Source organism: Eurosta solidaginis, unplaced genomic scaffold, assembly GCF_040869045.1.
Source record: "Eurosta solidaginis isolate ZX-2024a unplaced genomic scaffold, ASM4086904v1 ctg00001059.1, whole genome shotgun sequence".
Taxonomy (NCBI): Eukaryota; Metazoa; Arthropoda; class Insecta; order Diptera; family Tephritidae; genus Eurosta; species Eurosta solidaginis.
Genome location: NW_027136903.1, coordinates 165183 through 178295, shown reverse-complemented (window position 1 = coordinate 178295; position 13113 = coordinate 165183). Strand labels below are relative to the sequence as shown.

The window sequence follows — 13113 nt, the reverse complement described above, 5'->3', positions numbered from 1 at the left end:
AAGTGGAAGTGAAGGAGGAAGACAAGGAGAAAACAGCCTTGAGTGTCGGTGCTGGTCTTTGGAAATTTACAGTCCTTTGGACTATGTAATGCACCAGCTACTTTTTAAAGATTTATGGATCAGGTGTAATGTATCCAAAGTTTCTGCATACATATCTACACACATAACACACGCGGTGTCTAAGTTGTTTAGTCTGTAACTAAGAATTTGCTGACACCGCGTATTCCTCTACTCCAACATTTTCACACGTTTTCAGCAAGTACATTGAAGCAACTTATGAATGTGTGTACGAATGTGTATGCATACGCTTGGCTACATGACTTTTGTTATTTTGTTAGACTTAGTAAGAATGTAAGAATTAAGAGTAAATACCCAGTAGCAAAATAATTCAGAACTGAAAAAGGTAAGCGAGTTGGTAATAGGTTACGGGGTGAGAGAAGAAACAAATTTCGTTTTAAAATCGTTGTTGTTATTTTGAACAGAAGTATTTAAATCAAAGTATGTATGTCGGTAATGTGAAGAGCTGATCAATTCATTTCCCCAAGTATGTGAATTGGTAATTCATATAATTGACTGGTTAATATCCACGCGTAAGCGAGTTGTTCAGGTATGAATTTCGTAGGACATCGCTGTGTTAAAATTCAGCGATGAATTCAGCAGTGGACCCCCACCTTGGCTATTACTAACTCATTTCCTATATATTACCTTTTGCTACTGGGTATGTTTATGTTTATCTAGTAACTAAGTAGCGCATAAGAATTATGTATAAATACGCTGAAGTTTTTATTAATAAAGAAGATTCGGTATTCGGCACTCAAGGGTGCCACCTCCTTAAATAATCTTGTTTAAATATTTTGGGGTATGTGTGGTGCCTCCACTCAAATAAATAATTTAATATATTTTACACAGGTACTGAAAGGACTCCATTGGAAAACATGTTTAGTGTACTTAGACGATAATATCGAATTGGGAAAGAACTTTAAAGAACATATTAAGAACTTAGAGGAAGCTTTCCAGACAATACCTGGCGCTGGTCCGAAACTAAGTGCCAAAAAGTGTTCGCTGTTTAAAAAGGAAGTAAGTTATTTGGGTCACGTGGTAACGACAGAGGGCATCTACACTGCGAATGAAAAGATAGAGGCTGTAAAGGATTGGCCAAGACAACAGAACCTGCATGAATTGAGAAGTTTCCTTTCGCTGTGCACATATTACCGCCAATTTGTACCAAAATTTGCCAGCGTAGCCCATAGCCTCCATGAGCTTACAAGAAAAAATAAAGTTTCTGAATGGAAGAAGGAGCAAGATGTGGCTCTCCAAACATTGAAAGAGCGTTTGTGCACTGCCCCAATGTTGGCATATCCGATTGCAGGAGCAACATTTATTCTAGATACAGATGCCAGTGAATATGCAATAGCAGGCGTTTTATCACAACTAGTCGACGGACAGGAGATTTCAACCGACGAACTGGAAAACCAGAGAAGAACAATTGTGTTACGCGTAGAGAGTTGCTGGCATTGGTAGAGTGCATTAAACATTTTCACAAGTACCTCTACGGGCAGCGATTCCGCATCAGGACAGATGTCGTTGAAATGGCTCCTGCAGTTCCGTAATTCACAAGGTCAATTGGCACGGTGGATCGGGCGACTACAAAGCTATGACTTTTACATTGAGCATCGGAAAGGTAGTACCCATGGGAATGCCGATGCAATGTCACGAAGACCATGTAATTTGGAATGCAAACACTGTTCGAAAGCTGAGGCTAAGGAAAACATCATATATGTCCGGCTTATGACTATAATGTGTTCGGATGAATGGGCCATGGAACAACTAAGGAAGTGTCAGCAAGAAGATACAGATCTGTCACAGGTTATGCGAGGGCTCGAAAGAAATGAAAACCAAATAAAGATATGTCAGCAGAGAGTCCTATTGCGAAGTCATATTGGAACAGTTTGGATACAGGATGGTCAATGTAAGAGGAAACTAGTAGTTGTTCCCAGGAAAAGGATTCCTGACGTTCTCAACGAGCTACATAATGGTCCAAGTGGAGGCAATCTGGGGATCACGAAGACGCTTGAGAAAATTAGGCAGAGATTCTATTGGGTTCTTTGCCGTCAGTCGGTCATGGAGTGGATTGCCAACTGCGAGGTTTGCAGCAGAGCGAAGGGGCCCGAATCCCCAAGTCGTGGCCAGATGAAGCAATATAACTCAGGTGCACCATTTGAAAGGATCGCTATGGATATCACAGTTCCATTTCCTACTAACAATCGCGGAAACAAATATGTACTGGTGGTTATGGATTACTTTAGCAAATGGCCAGAGGTATACTCAATCCCAAATCAAGAAGCTGAAACAGTATCAGAAGTGTTTGCAAACAATTGGGATGGAGGTGTACCAATGGAGTTATATTGTGACCGAGGCAGGAATTTTGAAGCAGCTGTGTTCCAAGAAATGTGTAAGACATTGGGCATTCGAAAAACACGGATACAGTTGTATTGCATCCTCAGTCCGATGGTATGGTGGAACGATATAAAAGAACCTTGGAGGAGCGCTTGAGGAAAGTAGAGGACAAGTTCCATTAAGAGTGGGATACATACATATCATTATTCTTGATGTCTTACCTATCGGCAGTGCATAAAACAACGGGCCAAACTCCCGCAAAGGTAATTTTTGGCAATGGCCTTCCACTGTCAGCTGATTTGATGTTTGGGATAAATGCCGATTCGGAGAGAAATACCAAGAAATCCACTGGCGTCTTGGAGGAAGAGATGAAGGAAATACACGATCTTATAAGAGAACGAACCAAGATTATGAGTGACAAGATGAAAGCCAGATATGATAAAGCAATTCATTCAGAAGGCTTTCGGGAAGGAGATTTGGTGCTGTTATACAACCCACAACGAAAAAATGGTTTGTCTCCGAAATTACAGTGTAAGTGGGAAGGCCCATAAAAAGTTGTAAAACGAATCAACGATGTAGTTTGCATCATACAAACCATTGGCTAACAACGAAAGAAAATGAAAGTGGTTCATTTGGACAGGCTGGCAGTGTTTAGATCGGGACGAGCCGACTTAGGTGGAGGGCAGTGTGGCGAATGTTAGCATAACTAGACTGTTAGTAAATAAAGGCACAACAACAATAAAGCAAGCTGCCTCTCTTGTGTACACGAACACATCAATTTAATCCATTTACACGCGTACATAAAGGCGACGAAGAGATATTTCACACACACAGATGTAGTCATCGCCGAAGTAGTTACTCATACATACACACGCATATGACCAGTAGAAAAGCATTAACTACGAATATACATGTACATATATAGCTGGTAACCAAGCAGGAGATACAACAGTTGCAGAAGGTGAAACGTCTAGACCTTTGGAGAAATATGCGGAAGAGACAATAGATAGAATAAAAGCAGCGCGAGCTGACGAACGAGTAATCAGTTTGAGTTAAACACGCTTTTGTTAAGTACTTGATATTGAAGTATAATTGTACTACTCCCAAAATCTAAAGAAAGACCAGTTTGAAATACTGAAAATTGCAGTGAATTTTTCGACAGTTTAGCGATTCGAACGATAGCAGAAAGTTTGAAATAAGCGGAATTTCCCCGAAATTCTTTGCAATATAAAGAAAAGTGTAGTTATTTGGGTTGAAAGAAATTTTTTTCAAAATCAAATTTTATAGTCAAATTGTTTTTCTTGTTTCGTTCTCGATAAATTGCACTAAAGATGGCGCAACGCCGAAACCGGTTTGTCTCCGTACCAAACTTGACGAGGAATGGCGGGAAATGGTTCCAATTCAAGTAATTGCTGTATATTGGAACAATTTTCCATCATTCCTTGTCAAATTTGATTTGAAAACGAACCGGGTTCGGTGTTGTGCCATCTTCAGTGCTATTTTTTGAGAACGAAAAGGGAAACTAATATTTTACCTATGCACTTGGTATTTGAGAAAAGTTTCTTTTGACACAAGTCTTCACTTTTGCACCCTATCGAAAAATCAACAACATAAAAGACAACAATTCAATTTCAACTAAAACCAAAAGCTTTGCCTGCAATTAAAAATACTTACCCTTCAGTACGTATTTTGAATTCTTCTGCTCTATACGCCGTTTCATGTGGCCTTGTATAAAAATACGTGAAATTCATTCTTCGGCAGCGGAAAGCCCTAGCATCGTCAAGGGTCATTCCACGGTGCATATACCAGATTCCTTCGAACTGTAAATAATTAAAGCATAACGTCGCTGCGCTCACAAAAACAGTTATGTGTTTTTCAGTAACTTTTCAGGAGATCAAAAAAACTTATTTCTGGTGTCCATTTGCAAAATTTTGCAAATGTCGTATTTTGAAATATTTTATGGAAAGTACGTTATTGATGTGTGAAGGAAAAAATCATTATTTTTAACCCATTATGACGTGATAAATATTTTCGCCGTTTTATAGCACATAGCTGCTTTCAAACATGATTCAAATTTGCTTTCGGCGGTAGGGAAATGCATGCAATTTTTGCCGTTATTCCTCATTATGATTACGGAGATTACCCCTTAAGCCCATGGGAGGTGCAGCTTCATCAATCAGATGTCTGTTGGGCTGCCCAGGTTTCTGTGTATGTTTTTCAACAGAAACAGAACTGTTTGGGAGTACTATCGCCTCATTGTGTACGTGGTGTTCTGGGGACGTAAGAAAACAGGCCGTAGCGGTTCTGAGAGCAGTATTTTGGCAGGCCTGTATTTTCTTCCAGTGAGTAACCTTTAGGCTTGGCGACCATATCGGGACGCGAAGCATGCAACCGGCCGTCCAATTTCTTTGTAAGTAGTAATGAGCGTTTCTTTGTCTTTACCCCAAGTGCTGCCGGAAAGAGGTTTGGCGATTTTTTACGGCTCTGGATTTTCGGTACAATCCAAAATGTAGATCCTGATCGAACGTCACATCCAAGATTTTAGGGTGTAAGACAGTCGGTAACGTAATGCCGATGTCGGGATTAAATAGATGTGGTGGGTGATAAACGCGAGACCGCCTGCATTTCCGCTCTCGCGATCTCTTCTGTGGACGTTATGTCCAGAGCAGGTCCTCAGCAGATATTGCTGTATATTTGGTCTCTTGGATCGCTGCAATGCGCATGTTATGCCGCTTCATGAAATCAACTACATATCTCCGTGATCTTCCCAGTTAAGCCACAACAGTTTAACTGCAGATTTTTGAAGCGCAACGGGGTTAACGTCTGAGTTGAGGGAGGCCAGGGCGCAATTGCTGTTGGGGCTTTGGGACTAGACTTCCCTGGGTAAGCATTTGGGTAACCGATGTAGTTGGGTTTGCGGCCTAGCAGTATGGCGCGATAAAACCCGTCGGGGCATTGCCGTCGCTGAGACCAGAACATCTAAGAAAGTGGCATCATCCAAGGCAGGAGCTGCATTGGACACATGTTGCAACCATATATATTCTGTGCTGGCAAACGGTGCAAAAGGTGGTAGAGACCTAAGAATTTGTTTCTCTGACCTACTCGAGTGCTAGTGCCGGAAAGAGGGGGAGAAGAAGACGGGGGCGGGGGCTGATGCTCGGCATTGCTACCGACTCTACTACGGAGATTGTAGTTATGAGGAGGAGCGATGTTGTTGTTGTTGTAGCGATAGGGTTGCTCCCCGAAGGCTTTGGGGAGTGTTATCGATGTGATGGTCCGTAACTTATAACGAAAAAACTAGTAAAATATTGACGGCCTACTTGCTGTACAAGGAAATATTTTTGGGACACCTGTGTCGCATATGCCTGAAATGGTTAAAAATACGGTTATGTTGTTGTTGTAGCGATAAGGTTGCTCCCCGAAGGCTTTGGGGAGGGTTGTCGATGTGATGGTCCTTTGCCGGATATAGATCCGGTACGCTCCGGTAACACAACACCATTAAGGTGCTATCCCGACCATCTCGGGAACGATTTATGTGGCCACATTAAACCTTCAGGCCATCACCTCCCTCCCCACCCCCAAGTTCCATGAGGAGCTTGGGGTCGCCAGAGCCTCGCCTGTTAGTGAAACAGGATTCGCCGCGGATAGGTGAGGTTAACAATTGGGTTTGGAGAAGCTATATATTGCGATGGGAACCTGAAGGGTTACGCTACACACCCCTTGAACCTGGTATTTTAGTCGCATCTTACGACAGGCATACCTACCGCGGGTATATTACCCCCTTACCCATCGGGGGAGGAGCGATCGTATGAGCTGGTGGCGCCATGGGGCCGGAGCAGCAGTGGTTACTTGTTATGGCTTGCTGAGAAGCGGGGCAGCTAGAAGGAAGTACACGCAGACTACGGGACTCCCTTGGGCGTAATCAGCAAGGAGCCAAATTTATAAAAGTTATGAGGGCTTCGGGTTTTGGGCCCTAGCCCAGAACATCCTGTCCGATGCAACCATCTCTTGCACGTGACACATTGACAAGAGTGTGCCCGTCCTAAAAAGATTATTTTCCGGCAAACGCGGCAAAACCATTTCTCTGCACCGGGGTCAGGTACAGGTCCTGGATTGTGTTCGATACCCTCCCGGAGCAGGAGAATATTGCGCAGTCACGCTGCAAGGATCTGCTGGGAGGATGACAATTTGTGGGAGGGACGCAACAAATTAAATGGGGTTACACTGAATTGGTCGGGAAAAATCCCGAGTCGCTCCGGTTCATAGAACCTGCTGCCTTGGGAAGCGAGATGGTTTGTAATTATTTTTTACATTGAAATCAAAGCACTTTCGCGAGCGATTCAAAAAAATTATAAGCTAGTGAGTAAGTACATAACCGTTTTTCAGTACTGTGAGCACATAGTTGTTTTCATTCACTTCTAAACCAAAAGAGATATAAGAAAACTGCATATGCAGACATGTGGGCTCTATATAGTGATAATAAAATATGCAATAAAAAAAATTTTAAGAAAAACACATAACTGTTTTCGTTAGCGCAGCGACGATAAGCTTTTAAAATGGTTTTAAAGTCTATGCATAGTACTATAAAATTGGCCTAGCTATATACATAGAGCTGACACTTAATTTATTTAAGTATATAAAACTTCACACTCACCGCTTCTCTCTCCACGTTTTGCACATATTGTATATCTGTTCGACACGAACCTGGCTTTCGACCTTGTCCGGCCACCAAATATGATGATGTCAAAAAAATTAAAACTAACAAAGGGGAACTGCAAAAAAAAAAATGAAATTAATTAAAAAACAAGTAAGGAAGGCTAAGTTCGGGTGTAACCGAATATTACATACTCAGCTGAGAGCTTTGGAGACAAAATAAAGTAAAATCACCTTGTAGGAAAATGAACCTAGGGTAACACTGGAATGTGTTGGTATGACATGGGTATCAAATGAAAAGTGTTAATGATTGTTTAAAAGGGAGTGGGCCTTTTCGAGATATCGCCATAAGGGTGGACCAGGGTAACCCAGAACATCACTTGTCGGGTACCGCTAATTTATTTATATATGTAATACCACGAACAGTATTCCTGCCCTGATTCCAAAGGCTTTTGATTTCGCCCTGCAGAACTTTTTTATTTTCTTCTACTTAATATTGTAGGTGTCACACCCATTTTATAAAGTTTTTTTCTAAAGTTATATTTTGCGTCAATAAACCAATCCAATTACCATGTTTCATCGCTTTATTCATATTTGGTATGGAATTGTGGAATTTTTCGTAATTTTCGATATCGAAAAAGTGGGCGTGGTCATAGTAGTATTTCGGCCATTTCTATACCAAGATAAAGTGAGTTCAGATAAGTGCGTGGACTAAGTTTAGTAAAGATATATCGATTTTTGGTCAAGTTATCGTGTTAACGGCCGAGCGGAAGGGAAGGACGGTCGACTATGTATAAAAACTGGGCGTGTCTTCAACCGATTTCGCCCAGTTTCATAGAAAACAGTTATCGTCATGGAATCCATGCCAATACCAAATTTCAAAATGACTGGTAAATTTTTGTTCGACTTATGGCATTAAAAGTATTCTAGACAAATTAAATGAAAAAGGGCGGAGCCACGCCCGTTTTGAAATTTTCTTTTAGTTTTGTATTTTGTTGCACCATATCATTTATGGAGTTGAATGTTGACATAATTTACTTATATACTCTAAAGATATTAAATTTTTTATTATAATTTGACTTTTAAACATTTTTTTTTATATTGGGCGTGTTCGTCATCCGATTTTGTTAATTTTTATTTGGCAAACATATAGTAATAGGGGTAGCGTTCCTGCTAAATTTCATCATTATATCTTTAACGACTGCCAAGTTACAGCTTGCAAAATATTTAAATAACCTTCTTTAAAAAGTGGCCGGTGCCACGCCCAATGTCCAAAATTTTACTAATTTTCTATTCTGCTGTCATAAGGTCAATCAACCCACCAAGTTTCATCGCTCTATCCATCTTTGATAACGAATTATCGCACTTTTTCGGTTTTTCGAAATTTTCGATATCGAAAAAGTGGGCGTGGTTATAGTCCGATTTCATTCATTTTAAATAGCGATCTGAGATGAGTGCCCAGGAACCCACACACCAAATTTCATCAAGATACCTCAAAATTTACTCAAGTTATCGTGTTCACGGAGAGACAGACGGACGGACGGACGGGAGGATGGATAAATGGATTTCTTTTTTCGCCCAGATCATTTTGATATATAGAAGTCTATATCTATCTAGATTAGTTTATGCCGGTACGGGGTACATTTTTGCGAACAAAATTAATATACTCTGTGAGCTCTTCTCAGTTGAGTATAACAAGTAAAAGTGTCTAAGTTCGGGTGTAACCGTACATTATATACTCAGCGTGAGCTTCAATTGTACATTTCATTTCAGATAAATAACTTTTCTACATAACACGTGGCTCCGCCCGTTTAAAAAAAATGTCTCCCCATTTCCTCGTATAATAAAACTTGATAAGTGAAATATCATTGATTCAAAACTATTTTTTGCTAAGGTATAGCTTATTATTCTAGTCTACGACCCTTTTAAGCTTATTTTATATAAGTTGCCGTAGTCTTTAACCGATCCCGTCCATTTTTACTAGACATATTTTTTGCTATAAGGAAAATACGTGTACACAATTTTGTTACGATATGTTAATTTTTCTTCGAGTTATGGCTCCCGAAACAGAAAATGGCTTAGATATAAAAGGGGCGCTACCACGCCTATTTTTTAAATTTGAAGTTTTTCCTATTGATTGTTATAAATCTACTTGGGAAATGAAATACCATTATATAAAGTTCTTTTCCAAAAAGATATAACTTATTTTATTCGTCCACGATCCTTTTAAACATATTTTATATGAAAGTGGGCGTGGTCTTTAAAAGATTTCGTTAATTTTTCTTCAAATCATTCCTTATAGTAAAGGCAACCTCTCTGCCGAATTTTGTTACGATAGGTTTAATGATTTTTGATTTATGATTAATAATATTTGTAACAAGTAAGGAAGGCTAAGTTCGGGTGTAACCGAACATTACATACTCAGTTGAGAGCTATGGAGACAAAATAAGGAAAATGAACCTGGGGTAACCCTGGAATGTAGTTGTATGACATGTGTATCAAATGAAAGGTATTAAAGAGTATTTTAAGAGAGAGTAGGCCATAGTTCTATGGATGGACGCCATTTAGGGATATCGCCATAAAGGTGGACCAGGGCTGACTCTAGAATGTGTTTGTACGATATGGGTATCAAATGAAAGGTGGTAATGAGTATATTAAAAGGAAATGGGCTTTAGTTCTATAGGTGAACGGCTTTTCGAGAAATCGCCATAAAGGTGGACTAGGGGTGACTCTAGAATATGTTTGTACGATATGGGTATCAAATGAAAGCTGTTAATGAGTATTTTGAAAAGGAGTGATCCTTAGTTCCATAGGTGGACGCCGTTTCGAGATATCGCCATAAAGGTGGACCAGGGGTGTCTCTAGAATGTGTTTGTACGATATGGGAATCAAATGAAAGGTGTTACTGAGCATTTTAAGAGGGAGTGGGCTTTAGGTCTATAGGTGGACGTCTTTTCGAGATATCGCCATTAGGGTGGGCCAGGGGTGACTCTAGAATGTTTGTACGATATGGGTATCAAACGAAAAGTGTTACTGAGCATTTTAAGAGGGAGTGGGCATGAGGTCTATAGGTGGACGCCTTTTCAAGATATCGTTATTAGGGTGGGCCAGGGGTGACTCTAGAATGTGTTTGTACGATATGGGCATCAAACGAAAGGTGTTACTGAGCATTTTAAGAGGGAGTGGGCACTAGGTCTATAGGTGGGCGCCCTTTAGAGATATCGCCATTAGAGTGGGCCAGGGGTGACTCTAGAATGTTTGTACGATATGGGTATCAAACGAAAGGTGTTACTGAGCATTTTAAGAGGGAGTGGGCATTAGGTCTATAGGTGGACGCCTTTTCGAGATATCGCCATTAGGGTGGGCCAAGGGTGACTCTAGAATGTGTTTGTACGATATGGGTATCAAATGAAAGGTGTTAGTGAGCATTTTAAGAGGGAGTGGGCATTAGGTCTATAGGTGGACGCCCTTTCGAGATATCGCCATTAGGGTGGGCCAGGGGTGACTCTAGAATGTTTGTACGATATGGGTATCAAACGAAAGGTGTTACTGAGCATTTTAAGAGGGAGTGGGCATTAGGTCTATAGGTGGACGCCTTTTCGAGAAATCGCCATTAGGGTGGGCCAGGGGTGACTCTAGAATGTTTGTACGATATGGGTATCAAATGAAAGGTGGTAATGAGTATTTTAAAAGGGAGTAATCCTTAGTTCTATAGGTGGACGCCTTTTCGAGATATCGCCATAAAGGTGGACCAAGGGTGACTCTAGAATGTTTGTACGATATTGGTATCAAACGAAAGGTGTTACTGAACATTTTAAGAGGGAGTGGGAATTAGGTCTATAGGTGGACGCCTTTTCGCGATATCGCCATTAGGGTGGGCCAGGTGTGACTCCAAAATGTTTGTACGATACGGGTATCAAACGAAAGGTGTTACTGAGCATTTTAAGAGGGAGTAGGCATTAGGTCTATAGGTGGACGCCTTTTCGAGAAATCGCCATTAAGGTGGGCCAGGGGTGACTCTAGAATGTTTGTACGATATGGGTATCAAACGAAAGGTGTTACTGAGCATTTTAAGAGGGAGTGGGCATTAGGTCTATAGGTGGACGCCTTTTCGAGATATCGCCATTAGGGTGGGCCAGGGGTGACTATAGAATGTTTGTACGGTATGGGTATCAAACGAAAGGTGTTACTGAGCATTTTAAGAGGGAGTGGGCATTAGGTCTATAGGTGGACGCCTTTTCGAGATATCGCCATTAGGGTGGGACAGGGGTGACTCTAGTATGTGTTTGTACGGTATGGATATCAAATTAAAGGTATTAATGAGGGTTTTAAAAGCGAGTGGCCCTTAGATGTATATGTGAAGGCGTTCTCGCGATATCGACCAAAATGTGGACCAGGTGATCCAGAAAATCATCTGTCGGGTACTGCTAATTTATTTATATATGCAATACCACTAACAGTATTCCTGCCTAGAATCCAAGGGCTGTTGATTTCGCCTTGTAGAACTTTTTCATTTTCTTCTACTTAATATGGTAGGTGTCACACCCATTTTACAAAGTTTTTTCCAAAGTTATATTTTGCGTCAATAAACCAATCCAGTTACCATGTTTCATCCCTTTTTTCGTATTTGGTATAGAATTATGGCATTTTTTTCATTTTTCGTAATTTTCGATATCGATAAAGTGGGCGTGGTTGTGGTCGGATTTCGGCCATTTTTTATACCAAGATAAAGTGAGTTCAGATAAGTAAGTGGGCTTAGTTTAGTAAAGATATATCGGATTTTGCTCAAGTTGTTGTGTTAACGGCCGAGCGGAAGGACAAACGGTGGACTGTGTATAAGCGTGGCTTCCACCGATTTCGCCCATTTTCACAGAGAATAGTAACCGTCATAGAGTCTATGCTCCTACCAAATTTGAGAAGGATTGGTAAATTTTTGTTCGACTTATGGCAATAAAAGTATTCTATACAAACTAAATGAAAATGGGCGGAGCCACGCCCATTTTGAAATTTTCTTTTATTTTTGTATTTTGTTGCATCATATCATTACTGGAGTTGAATTTTGACTTAATTTACTTATATACAGTAAAGATATTAAATTTTTTGTTAAAATTTGAATTTAAAAAAATTTTTTTTTAAAGAGTGGGCGTGTTCTTCATCCAATTTTGCTAATTTTTATTCAGCACATATATAGTAATAGTAGTAACGTTCCTGCCAAATTTCATCATGATATCTTCAACGACTGCCAAATTACAGCTTGCAAAACTTTTAAATTACCTTCTTGTAAAAGTGGGCGGTGCCACGCCCATTGTCCAAAATCTTACTAGTTTTCTATTCTGAGTCATAACATCAACCCATCTACCAAGTTTCGTCGCTTTATCTGTCTTTTGTAATGAATTATCGCACTTTTTCGGTTTTTCGAAATTTTCGATATCGAAAAAGTGGGCGTGGTTATAGTCCGATATCGTTCATTTTAAACAGCGATCTGAGATAAGTGATCAGGAACCTACATACCAAATTTCATCAAGATACCTCAAAATTTACTCAAGTTATCGTGTTAACGGACGGACGGACGGACGGACGGACATGGCTCAATCAAATTTTTTTTCGATCCTGATTATTTTGATATATGGAAGTCTATATCTATCTCGATTCCTTTATATATGTACAACCAACCGTTATCCAATCAAACTTAATATACTCTGTGAGCTCTGCTCAACTGAGTATAAAAATGATTTTATCACAAGTGAACGGTGCCACGCCCAATTGAAAAAATTTTTCCAAATTTTTATCAAGAGTCTCAATATCAGTCCCATTTCAAATTTCAACATTCTAGGTGTATTATTTACTAAATTGTCAGGTTTTTTGTGTTTTCCAAAATTTTATATATGTATATAAAAAGTGGGCGTGGTTATCATTCGATTTCGCTCATTTTCAATACATATTCTGGGTCCAGATAAACTAGTGTGTCAAATTTGGTGAAGATATCTCAATATTTACTCAAGTTATCGTGCTAACGGATTTACGGACGGACGGAGAGTTTGCCGGCATCAGTTCTGCATGGCT

General features: G+C 40.1%; 1 long non-coding RNA gene and 1 pseudogene across 1 annotated transcript; one reads left to right on the top strand and one right to left on the bottom strand.

Moving 5' to 3' along the window:
* The window catches only part of LOC137235737 (uncharacterized), a 127177-nt pseudogene that overhangs the window by 102479 nt on the left and 11585 nt on the right, over positions 1 to 13113 (bottom strand).
* Positions 814 to 1278, top strand: LOC137235740 (uncharacterized). The gene is made up of 2 exons (XR_010948033.1): positions 814 to 859; positions 910 to 1278. It is a non-coding gene; the product is annotated as an uncharacterized lncRNA (long non-coding RNA).